We start from the raw sequence: 12,910 nt of genomic DNA on the forward strand, positions 1-12,910 counted from the left end.
AAACACACACACCACAATACACTTTTTTAAAAAGATTTTATTTATTTATTCATGAGAGAGAGAGACACACACACACATACACACACACACACACAGAGAGAGAGAGAGAGAGAGGCAGAGACACAGGCAGAGGGAGAAGCAGGCTCCATGCAGGGAGCGTGACGTGGGACTCGATTCCGGGTCTCCAGGGTCACACCCTGGGCCGAAGGCAGGCACCAAACCACTGAGCCACCCAGGTGTGCCCACAATACACTTTTTAACAAATACAGAAAATAGGGGAGACTGGGTGGCTCAGATGATTAAATGTCAAACTCTTGATTTCAACTCAGTTTGTGGTCCTAAGATCATGAGATTGGGACCTGCATCAGGCTCCCTGCTGGGCATGGGGTCTGTTTGGGATTATCGTCCTCCGTCAGCCTTTCCCCCTCCTGCTCACATGCTCCTTCTCTAATAAAATTTAAAAAAAAAAATACAAAGCCATCAATGAAATTTTACATCTACATAAGTGAAGCCCTCCTTGGGACCTCTCTGAGGGGTAAGAAGGCATCATCCAGGCCTCTCCCTTCTATTGTCTCCCCCCGCCCCCGCAGTTAGTGTTGGATTTAAAGTCACTTCAAACCCTCTAGAATGGCCGGGTTGTCTTCTATATATAAAACATTGAAATAGTGTCCAAAAAATAATCTCAAGAGGCCAGAAAAGCCATAGATTTAATAGGAAATGTACAGAGCAAACAGATGGAATTTGAGTCAGGGATGGTCCAACCTTGTATACAATCTTACATTCAGGTGATTCATATTCTAGGAGGCACTGAATCAGCAGCAATGGATAGACCTGTGTACACCTGGCCCATCAAGGGTCTTTGTCCTTGGAACACTTGAAAGCTTTGGGTTTAATTCTGGTTTTATGGTTCCTGGTTGGTCTGGAACTGTAATATCCATCATTGGCCAGAGTCCTAAATGATATAAGAGGCCATTATCTTTGGCAGAATCACTGCAGGGACCCAAGGAAAGGAGGTACCAGAATATCCACACAGGTGAGAAAACAGGTACCCCTGAAGACTGAGGATGGAAAGAGGACATATCCTTTCCTTTCTGGGCTGCTACAGAGGAGGCCAGAGTCCTGCTGATTAAGAGTCCATTATCCTTGGCAGAGCCACTGCAGGGTCCCAAGGAAAGGAGGCACCAGAAACATCCATACAGGAAGATTCTTAGCTGCTACAGAGGAGGCCAGGGTCCATGTCCTGTGCAGAGCAGAGAGGGGAAACAGGGTTTATTCTGGGGTCATGACAAGGGGAGTCCCTACCTAACAGGGACCCTCATTTCTCTTGGAAATGCAACCTCTGCCCATTCCTTGCTCAGAAGTCAGAGGGTGTGGGAGTATCATGAGTGGGAGCTGTGGTTCTCCTGCTCAGGCTGACTCTATTCTCCCCCTGGGTCCCCTGACACCACATCACAGTGCACAGCAGGAGTCCAAGTAGGGACCCCTTCACAGAGGTCAAGAGCGCAAAGCAGAGGTTGCAGAGCAGGACCTGTGCAGGGGGCACGGTGACAGGCGTGAGCTCCCTCTTCAGGGGCAGCCCAGCCCTTTTCTCCCTGACCTGACTCCTGAGCCCAGAGCTGCAGGCAGGCAGCCTTGGTTCCTGCCAGGGAAGCCCCTCTGAGGGCACAGACGTGCTGCCCAAGGCTCAATCTATAGGGGCCTCCCTGCAGGCTTAGCCTGGGGTCCAGCACCCATGGCCCCTGATTTCATCCTGCTTTATGGCTGCTCCCCCACAATTCCCCTCCACCTCACCTGCAGGCCAGCCACGCCCAAGGCTTTTCTTGGTCTGTCTTTCTCATCCTACTTCTGTCTCACCTTGTGTCAGTTCTGCTCAACTTTGAAGCTCAAAACTAATATTCCCAATTTGAAGAGAAGAAATTTCCCGACCCCTGTTCATCTGGATATTTACCTTCTGGGTTCTCCTGGTAGGGGCCACTCTCAGCTCTGACCCCCATGTGGTAGCACATATGAGGTATACTCTCTCTTACTTCCTGTTTAGTGGACATGGGATCTAGGAGGACAATGGCCCTTGCTTACATGAGTCCCCCTGGTGGTCCCTCTCAGTGTCCAAGAGTCTGACCCCCTCACCTCGGCCTCATCCCCTCCTCCCCCAGCAGGGTCAGGACCTGTGTAGGTCACCTTGCTCTGTCCTTCTACCTACTTTGAGCGTGTCGGGTCATGTGGATTTCACAGGTGGTGTTCTGGAGAGAGTGCATGCTGCTTTGCACTTCCTCAAAATATCCTTTAAGTCACTGTGCTCTTTTCACAAATTCCACTCCCTGTGGAGCTGCTGTCCCATCTCTCCACCCCACAGGCTTCTGTGCTCTCTGGTCTCCTAAAGTCCTGTGTTCTCCACTCCTCATTGAACAGAACAACTGGTCTCCAAATATAGCCAGCAGGACAGAGTTGGTTGTGAAGCATAAGCCAAGTGCATCATCTCATTCAGAGGCAGGACTGAACACACTGCCTGGTGGGGCCAGGCTCCAAGGAATAGGGGACTTATGACGGGGAGGAAGTAGACTGCAACTAGATGGGAGCTGATGGAGGGAGATCCGGAAGGTGGGACCCAGGGAGGAGTGTACCTTCACCCAGTCTCTGATGGGGTGAAACTGGGGAAGTGTTTGCCCTTTGATGAATGAGTGAATTGATTGTTTATTGGGTGACTCTTGGTGGGGAGGGGTTCAGGTCGATGGCCCAGCCTCTCTCCCATGTTGGGAATATGAGAAAGCAGGAATCCCAGCTTCCCACTCCTTCCCAGCATTGCACTAGCTCTTGGGGATGGGAGGGCTGGAACCATAGAGCAGATACCCACCCTTGACTGTGTGTGAGTGGAGTAATACCCCCCTCAGAGATGTCCTAATCCCCAGAGCTGTGAATGTGGTAGGTTACATGGCAAGGGGGAGTGCATGATGAGATGCAGTTAAGATTCCCAACCAGCTGACCTAGAGATGGGGAGATTATCCTGGGCTATCCAGGTGGACCTTATGTCATCAGCTGTGTGTGTATAAGTGATAGAACAGGGGAGAGCCAGTGTCACAATAATGCGGCATGAGGAGGACTTGACCACTACTGCTGGCTGTGAGGACAGAAGGGACCCCGAGCCTGGTGGCCCAGGGGTCTCTAGAAGCTGGAAAAGACAAGGAAGTGCTTCTCCCTCAGAGCCTCCAGAAGAGCCAGCCCTGCCAGCACCTTCACTTTAGCCCAGGGAGCCTCATGTCAGACCTCTGCTCTCTAGAGCCTTACGTCATCAAACTGGTTTGTCTTTTGCCACCAGGTAGGTGGTGATTTGTCTCAGCAGCCACAGGAAAGGAACACAGAGCAGTTCCCTTCTGGTGTAGTTGAGGCTGGAACCACCTACACCTTTTTGGGGTCCTTGTGAGTTGGGAGGCAGGTCAGAAGGAGACCAGAGCCTTCTCTCCTGCCACCCAGCTGAAGAACTTTGTTAGGTTCTTCCTGGGGAGTGGGGAGCTCTTTAAGTACTCAGAGGCATAAATGAGGGGGCCCAGGGCAGACGATGCTGATTCTCCCCTGCCAGGAAACCTCAGAGTGTCCAAGGGGGTCCCTGCAGAGTGCCCCGAGGGGAGTGGTACAGGGCAGCAGTGGGAAAGGTCTGCTGGGGTCCAGCTCTGCTCACCTGCTGCCGGGGTTGATCACGGGCTGACTGCTGGTGAGGCCCTGGTAGACGGAAGCAAGGTATGACTTGCCATTGTGGGTCTTGGCACAGTTTTGGGAAAATCTGTTGGATCTGGTACTAAACACACAGAGGAGAGCATGGTGTGAGAGTGATGCAGGTGGCTCCCCAGGGCCATCTCCTCTTTCCACCCCCAAGGATGAAGAAGCTTCTGCCTTAGTGTCACTGCTCAGCCTCGTTGGTTTGCTCGTGCATCTCTTTGGTTTCTCATCCCAAACATCTATTACTTCACTTGCAGAAAAACATCAGTTCACTACCATGGGAAGCATTTGGAGTGGGGAGCTCTGTAGGAATTGCATTCTGTTTGGCCCAGCTGAGCACATCAGAACCATGTTCCCACGCCTGGAGTTTCCATCAGCCAGGCCAGCTCCTTTCTGAGTCTCAGCCTTGCCTGAGGCAGGCTGTGTGCCACCTGCCCTGAAGTGATGTGACCCAGAGTGGCTGGCCCAGGGTTCCCCTGTCTCCTGCAGCCACCCACAGCCTCTATGTCCCCTCGGGTCCTCCCTGCCTCCCCAGGGCCTGCTTCCTTATTTCACCAGTCCTGTCGGCAAAGTCTGTCTTGTTAGAGGGTCCAGACTCCAAATATCTGTCACTGTTCCTCCTTCCCTCTTGCACATCCATCACCTTTGTTGTCTTTTTCAGTTAATTTCTGGAACATTCTATACCAGCGTATCTCTCCACTGCAGACATTTGCACACCATATTTGTATATACTAAGTGAAGAGACTTTTCTCTGTTTTAGTAAATGAGCTAATGAATGAGTAGCAGATGTATTACCTATGTAAGGATGGAAAATGTTGGAGAGAAGACTGCAGGACCCAGAGGCAGAGCTGTGGGGTGGGGGCTACAGCCTGACCCCCTTTCCAGGCCTGCCTCTGGGGGGCCCTTAGTGCCTCTGGGGCAGCTACAGTGGAGCATAGCGTCTCCTCCAAGGCATATAGGAAGCCAGAGAGGAGGTACCCACATCTGGAGGAGCCTGGCTTTCCTCTCCTAGAAATGAGTTCAGAGTCCCTCCCCTGCTGCTTTGTGCTTATGTGGCCAGAGGAGAGAGGGGAAGCAGGAGGGGACAGGGAAAATGTCTCTTGTCCGGTAGCTGAGACTATCAGGACCACAGCTTTCTAGCACCCCACTCCTCGCTCCCCCCTGGCAAGGTCCCACACAGTCTGGGGCTACAAGAGGGTCGATGAGACTGGGAAAGAGAAGCAGCCTTCCCTGGACAAGCCTGTCCTAGCCGAGTCTGTCCTTTATCGGTGCCTCTGGGAGAGCAGATGGAGATGTGCAGATGCAAGGGCTCGCTCTTTCTTCCATTTTTCCCAGTATCGTGGTGCCCCCAATACATGTTCATACATGTGTGCACACAACCACACACACACACACACACACACACACACAGTCTCAGGCAAGTTTAGAGATCACTCTCTATTAATCAGGGAAGAAAGAGAGAGGTACAGTCTTGATTCCTCCGTGGTTGGGTACCAGGGCCCCAGAGCACAGGAGGGAGCAGTGCCTACTTGGGTCAAGAAACACGGAAAATTTCAGCCGGATTTCATCTCCTAATTTTTTTTTTAATGATAGTCACACACAGACAGAGAGAGAGAGGCAGAGACACAAGCAGAGGGAGAAGCAGGCTCCATGCAGGGAGCCTGACATGGGACTCGATCCCGGGACTCCAGGATCACGCCCTGGGCCAAAGACAGGCGCCAAACCGCTGCACCACCCAGGGATCCCCTCATTTCCTAATTTCTCTGTCCCACGCCAGTAGGTGTTTGTGTCATCCTGCTGTAGATTCTCCAAGATCATGGTAACGTGCTTGGCTGTGATTGTCCTGGATGGACACTTGGCCCTTCTTCATCAGTTTCTCTGACCCAGTGGTTTTTACAAGGATTTTACAGGAATCCCAGTCACAATCGCGGCACCACCACTTCTTGTAGGATTCCCACCCTTGGCCATAGGAACATTTTATGATCAGTGTGCCCATCAGTGTGCCTCTCACTGTTCTCTCCTGTCAGATGGAGAAGTGGCCTAGAAAACAGAAACCCAACATTCACCTCCTTCTCCCTTAATACCTGGGCTGGTCCTGGTGCTGCTGAGGTGCCTGGCACTGCCCTGAAGACCAGCCAGGAGCCTCTGCCCTCTGTGTAATCGCCCCATCCCACCTGTCTCTTAATCCCCTATAGTATGTCTTTTACTGTCCCCTCTCTCTGATGTCTCCTTGCCCAATACAGGGTCCTGTGCTCACTCCTCATCCTACTGACCACCCTCCTCTCCTTTGCCCGCTGCCGACACCTCTTCCCAGCACCACAGAATGCCCACTGCAGCCCCATGTGTATATCTGAATTCCAGCTCTGGATATACACTGAATATACAGATATACACTGTCTCTGGTGAGACAGCAGAGTCCCCTCCCCACCCACCTCATGACACTCTCACCCCCATTCACCTAAAATACCTCAGGCTCTGAATTCACACATGGCTCGGAACTAAACACACACTCTCACACAATAAATACGCACACACTTACTCACACAGGTGATTGCTGGTTATTTTACCTGCTCACCTTTCTCCTCTGAATCACAATACCTTTGCACAAGCTGATCCCTCTGCCTGGATATGTTCTCTCTTCTCTGCTTGAAGGAATCAAATCTTTATATTCATCTCTCCAGTTTTGACTCAGTGTCTCTTCTACGTGTTTCCAGTTTGTAGCCACTTGGTCTTTACTGGTGCCACCAGAGGACTTTGTCCCTCTCTTCATTGTTGTGTTATGACACCAGATCGTGGTCTAGTCTTTGGTCATTCAGAGCAGTCTTTGGCAGCCTGATGAGTGGGGTTGAGCAACTCTCCAGAGAGCCTGTCACACACTGTTTCTGCTGTCTTTCTTCCTCCCTCTAGTCTGAGCTCTTTAGAAGAGAAGATTCCTCCTATAGCTATAAGTCAAGACCAGTTGTGCAGGGTTTTAAATGTTCCTGAAGCCTGAACCCCACCTTGACTGAGTAGGTCTCTGGTGGAGGCTGAGCATCTGTGCTCCTTCAACGTTCCTCAGGAATTCATGCATATATATATATATATATTTGTGCATGGATGTGCTTATCATTCATCTATCTATATATCCATCCATCCATCCATGCATCCATTTATTCTTTCATCCATCCATGCATCTATTGATCCATCATCTGTCTCTCCATCTCCTTGGTAGGGATGACAAACAGTGCCCTAGAAAACAGACACCGTTTGTGTTATTTATTTTTATTTTCTTTCTCAAACACTAACTTAGTACCTGTCAGATTACAAAACTTAAAAAAATGTTTTTTTAATGAATGAGTGTCTGGATGAATGAAAGGCCCTGCCATTTCCCCTGGGACAGACCCCAGCCCTGCAGGTGCCCCATCCTGAAGCCCCTGCCTCACTCACCTTGGGTGACAAGAAGGAGCAGAACCCAGAGCAGCTTCATGTCCTGCCTGCCTGGGTTTTTTCCCTGGTGCTCAGCTAATGCTCCCTGCCCTCTGGGACTGGAACTGAGCTCAGAGGCTAACTGCCTTCTATTTTTCGAAATTAATCTTTTCTCCATCTACTTCCCTTAATTTTTTTTCCAGTTACTTCCTAATTTCATTAATTGGAAGAAAAAGAGTACTGTCCTTTGGAGCATATGGCTGATATGATGAGGTATCCCCTCTCTTTGCTCTGGTCCCTCACCTCAGCATCTCCTGGAATCTGGCCCTGACGGCCTTCTCTCCGGGGAGGGCCCCTGCTCCCCTCTCTAGCACCACCTCCAGTCTCTGCACACCTACTTCCTTCCACCTCCATCCCCCAACTCAGTTCTGGACCTCCATTGGCTACTGGAACCTTTGTAGAACTGTCTACCCTGTGAGCTCAGATGTGCTCAAAATGCAATTTCTGGTAATCTCCATTCCTCAAGTCAATCTGTCCCAACATCTGGTCCATGGGCCCAGGGCCACCCTCTCCACCAGCGCATACCAGACTAGCCTTCCTAAGATAAAGCCCATGGGGCCTTCTTCCTGCCACCTACCACTTCAGAAGGCCTTGTTGGGATAGTGGGGTAGGAGGTGGAGCGGCCAAGGGCTTTGCCAGCAGGAGGAGGAGAGGGTGCTGTGGGCCAGTCCCCAGAGTTCCTGTCCCCTTCAAGGTCCTTCTAGCTGCACCAAGAATCAAATTGACATGAGACAGATGAACAGGAGAAACTCAAAGTTAATAGCATACATGCAGGGAATCCACATGGACATGGCAGTCAGGCATAATGGGCTCTGAATGTCATCCTGAATTAAGAGAAGAGGGTGGGGATTTCGAGACTTCAAAGGGAAGGAATACAATTCATAGGAAAATGAAAACCAGTAAGCATCTGGTAGGCAAACATTTGCTTGCCATGTAGTTGGGGTAGTCACAGAAAATTTAAATTTATTTTATTTATTTATTTATTTTATTTTTTAGATTAAAAAAATTATTTAGGGCAGCCCCGGTGGCTCAGCGGTTTAGCACCTGCCTTCGGCCCAGGGCTTGATCCTGGAGTCCCAGGATCAAGTCCCATGTCAGGCTCCCAGCATATTAAGACTCAGCGTCCTCAGGTAATTGAAGAACTGATGAACACAGGGAATTACTTTGGCAACCAGAGTCATAATTTCTTAGGCAGATACCTTAAAAGATAAAGAAATAGTTTTACTTACAATCTCTTATGGAAAGCAGATCAATAGTTCAAGAAAACTCTCTACTTTTAACAAAGAGAAAACAAAAACTTTGCACCAGTGCACTTTTGATGTTAAAACTAATTTCCTACATTAATTTATCGCAATCTTAGCTAGTATTGGCCACATATAAAATTTCTTTCTAAAGATCTTTTCTTCATAAGCCTTCTTGCTCTTTCTGTTTTGCATTTAGATTTTGTCCTAAATGTTTCCTCTTGAAATAACTGGTCTCATGTTAGGACAAAATTATTTTCTTTTCCCTTCACAAATCTGTCTTTTTATTCTTCATAATTTTTCTCACCAACAGCACATATCCTACTTTCTTCACGTACAGAGGCGTTTCCCTTGTCATTTCCAGTAGTCTTAGTTATGTTTATCAGAAATCTTAATGCTTTGGAACCTTAATGTCCAGTGAAAACCAAGTTGCAAGCAAATGTGAGTTCAGTTACATCAATCTTTAAATTGGCAAATTGATGAATATATTTTATAATTTAGAAATGTGTTGTTTTCACAATACAATCTTTCAATAAAGCTTGAAACCTGTTCATTAAGCAGATAAACCTTTGTTCATTATTTTATCTTGCTTACATCTGTTTAATTTACTTGTTTTTAACAATTATGCCCAGACTGCCCCTAAAACTTTATGAGGCGTTAAGTAAAAATCAATGATTATTTTAAGGTTTCTTTTTCTCCTAGTCACTTCGCAAGAGAGATGCCATGAACTTGTTTGACTCTTAGTAAACACAAGCCGAGTAAAAGTTTTATATTTAATGCTGGTAACTCTAAAGACGTATCTATTTTAAATAAACCAAAACCTTAAATTAGCTTTAGTGCTGTAAATTTTCCCAGATGGTATGAGCCTGAAAAACATTTGGGTGAGTTTTACCTTTGTGAGTTTAGAATGCCCAATGCTTAGGGTTGCTTCCCTTCAAAGTAACTAAATTGAGCTCTTTTGCAAATTAATTTTAACAATACCTCCCTTTGGGAGAGAAAACATCTCACATATATAACATGCATGGATACACACACACACAAAATACACAGAAAAGATGCACAGAAAATCTTAATTTTGTTTTGACTAATATTTGTGAAGAGGACATTATAGGCCCAATTTTTAAATACTTCTGTTTGTTCTTTATTGTATGTTTATGAAAAACTTTCCACTAAGTTTCCATTTCCCTCTTTTCCTTCTTGTTTTTTTCTTCTTTAGTCTCAGAGATTGTAGGCTGTGTTTAAATTTCAAAGATATGAGAAGCTTTATGATTTCAAGGGACAGAGAAAGAATGTAAATTTTTTTTTTCTTGAATTTCAGGGTAATTGCTATATAAAATTTACCATTTGAAAAAATTAAAGAACATTTTTGTTCCAATATCCTGATCTTTTGTAAATTTTACAAACATCTTGAGAGGAATAGGCAAGGCTTGGAGATTGATAGAGCTAGGTGGGCTTTAACTTGTTTCTACAGTTGTAATTCTGGTTTTGTAGAAATTTCCTTTTTTTTTTAATTTTTATTTATTTATGATAGTCACAGAGAGAGAGAGAGAGAGAGAGAGAGGCAGAGACACAGGCAGAGGGAGAAGCAGGCTCCATGCACCGGGAACCTGACGTGGGACTCGATCCCGGGTCTCCAGGATCGCACCCTGGGCCAAAGGCAGGCACCAAACCGCTGCGCCACCCAGGGATCCCATGGTTTTGTAGAAATTTCTACAAAAAAAGAGCAGTTGTTCTTCATTCCCCAAAGACCTGGATTACACCCTGAATATCAAGTCACTGCTCCAACTTGTTAGCTAAATTTGCTTTTTTAATCAGAGAGAACTTTAACTAAAAATGGAAACCAAATTATTTATGACTTTGTATAGCCTGTCTAAAGCTTTTAATAAAGGTAAAAGCATTTTTTTGTGAATATGCAATGTAACTTTGGCTTCTATTACCCCTGAATACTGTCCTCCTTCAACTGATAATTTATAGGAGGACATAGGAGAAATTTTGGTCATTTGTCTCCTCTGTGAAGAGAGGGTTGTAAATATGGTCAAATAATATTTGTAATTCCTCTCTAAATCCGTTGAAGTATCTGAAAGTAGAGGTAAAAGGACGTTATAATTTAAAAGCTCTGTTGCTGTCCAGAGGACATGAATTTTTTGTGGTGAGGTGTCCAGGATACACCTGCAAACATACTGTATTAGAATTCTTGAGGAGGGCAGAGCCTGAGTACAGGGCCCTGGAAGGTAGGAGCAAAGGAAGCCTTGTTGCCAGTCCCAGGCACTGTTGTCAAATTCACTTTTGGGCTTTCAGCATTTATAGGAGCAACCTGGGTACTTTGAACCTAGAGGTCAGGCCAGAGTGATCTTTGTGAGTTTTGTAGGGAAAGGGAAGTTAATACAGGCATTGAGGCCAGAGTTTAAGGGGAAACACAACAAACAAACACAGAATAAAGAGACAAACCAGAAACCAGACTCTTAACTCCAAAGAACAAAGGGATGCCTCCCAGAGAGGACGTGGGTAGGGGGCTGTGTAGAATAGAGGAAGGGCATGAAGAGTCCACTTACTGTGAGGAATACTGACTAATGTATAGTGGTAAACAAACAAACAAACAAACAAAAAACCAAGACTAATGCCAGTGAAAAACTCAATGAAACTAAAACAAACAAGGAAGAGACAAAGGGGAATTTACAAAGATGTGGATGTTTATACTTGTCCTAAAGTTGAACTTCTTCTATCTTATCAAGGGAATCCTTAAGGCTAGCCATGATACATGATACTAACAGGACAATTGAGAGCTCTTTATAATATATATATATCTTTTCAAAATATAGCCAATTGAAAGGATCCATCATCTGGCCATTGATGGGCAGGATCTATTACTAGCAACCCAAACCAATAAGCCTTTTTGTGGCTTAACCCAGGACACAAGAGGTGTCTAGAGAGGGCATAGTTGGTGCAGTCTCCATGATCCAGAAGATTACTCCCAAAATTCTGTTAAGAAAGCAAAGGCCTTTAGTACACAGGCAGTAAAGGCAGTATAGTGGAAAGAGTGTTTGCAGTCTCCCGTGAAAATATGAGACTCCTCCCCTCACAGATCTCTAATCTGTGACATCACATGGGTGCTTCTGGAATGGGACTTTCCAGCACTAACAAGCAATGAGGGTTGAGACCACAAAGGTTCTCATGGGCTGGAACCTCTCATGACAAACACCGCTGAGAACTGGCACAACCTGACAGAGAGAAAGAGACTTGGATGCCCACTCTAGTCCACTGGCACCAAGGTGTCTCCTGGTGAGTGCACCCTCTAGATGGGGGAGATCAAAGAAAATATTGTCACTGGTCGTGAAGCCAAACTCTTAGGACATAGAAGAAAACCAGAGGAAAAATCTACCAGGTTGATCTAAGCCTTGAGTATCTTGGAACCAAAATAACATCTAGGAGGAATGTGTCATGGGGTTGAGTACTGTGTGTTGTGTGTCCACCAGTTTTGCTGCTTTGGCTTCCATAGTGGAACTCAGCAACAGATAACAAACAACATAAATGACATAGACCAAGGAAAACAGAGACCACCTCTGGGATGAAATGATCAGTAACTAAAGAGTATTCAACCGACCTGAACCAAACAGTCCCTGAGCCCAAGGAACTGGTTCCACAATATTTTCTCTTGCTGATCTAAATTGAGAAAGAGAGGAAAAGGACTCTGATCACTCTTGCTCCCTCTGCCTGAGCAGATAGCAATTCCAGGACGCTGACATGGGGAGCAATCTTACCTGCCACAGGCTCTCTGTCGGATGTCCCAAGAATGTCTCACCTGCAGCGCCATCAGGGGTGGGTAGTGTTCTTCTAGTTAAAGAATCCTACTGACTACACCAAGTGTCTGAGAGCGAGAATGTCACACCCCATTCTTGGGGGGCAAGAGTACTTGTCCCATTCAAGGTCCTTCTGGCTAGACCAACAATCAAATTGACATGAGACATTACCAGGAGAAATCAAATTTAATAGTACATGTGTGGGGAATCCACACACACATGGCAGTCAAGCATCATGGGGTACAGATGTCATCCTGAATTAAGAGAGCGGTTTGAGGTTTGAGACTCCAAAGAGAAGGAAAGCAATTCACAGGAAGAGGAAAACCAGTAAATGCTTGGTAAACAAATATTTGCCCTGCCGTGTAGTTGGGCTACTCAGATAAAATTTATCCTTGGCAATGACCCTTATTCTGCAAAGACTCTGCAACTGAGAATGCTCTATGTAGATAAGGGAGGGGCAAGAGTTTCCCTGGAGCTGGCCGTGTTTTTGAAGGCCTTCAGCTCAGAGTAATCTTCATGCCAAAGTGGCCCATCTAGGGGCCGCCTGCCTTCAGCCCCTGGACCTGTTTGTGTTCACGTGTGAGGGCTGAGCCTTCTGTGATTGGGGGTCTCAGCGAACCCTGGGGTTTCCACCTGAGACAAAGAATTTATGAAGGTGTGGAGGGGGGGCAGGAACATAGGCTTCCCTTCAAACTT

At 46.6% G+C, this 12,910-nt stretch overlaps 1 long non-coding RNA gene across 5 annotated transcripts; it reads right to left on the minus strand.

Moving 5' to 3' along the window:
- Positions 1 to 677: 677 nt before the first annotated feature.
- On the minus strand, positions 678 to 7,510 carry LOC119873229. Of its 5 annotated transcripts, none has more exons than XR_005363977.1 (4): positions 7,138 to 7,510; positions 6,310 to 6,939; positions 3,674 to 3,790; positions 678 to 1,240 (listed from the first exon to the last, which is right to left on the minus strand). It is a non-coding gene; the product is annotated as an uncharacterized LOC119873229 (long non-coding RNA). The 5 variants fall into 5 exon arrangements; XR_005363976.1 differs by having other exon boundaries at positions 6,287 to 6,939; XR_005363975.1 differs by having other exon boundaries at positions 6,279 to 6,653; positions 7,138 to 7,507.
- Between the last annotated feature and the right edge of the window lie 5,400 nt (positions 7,511 to 12,910).

The sequence above is a fragment of the Canis lupus genome, chromosome 9 (genome assembly GCF_011100685.1).
Source record: "Canis lupus familiaris isolate Mischka breed German Shepherd chromosome 9, alternate assembly UU_Cfam_GSD_1.0, whole genome shotgun sequence".
In the NCBI taxonomy this organism is placed as follows: domain Eukaryota; kingdom Metazoa; phylum Chordata; class Mammalia; order Carnivora; family Canidae; genus Canis; species Canis lupus.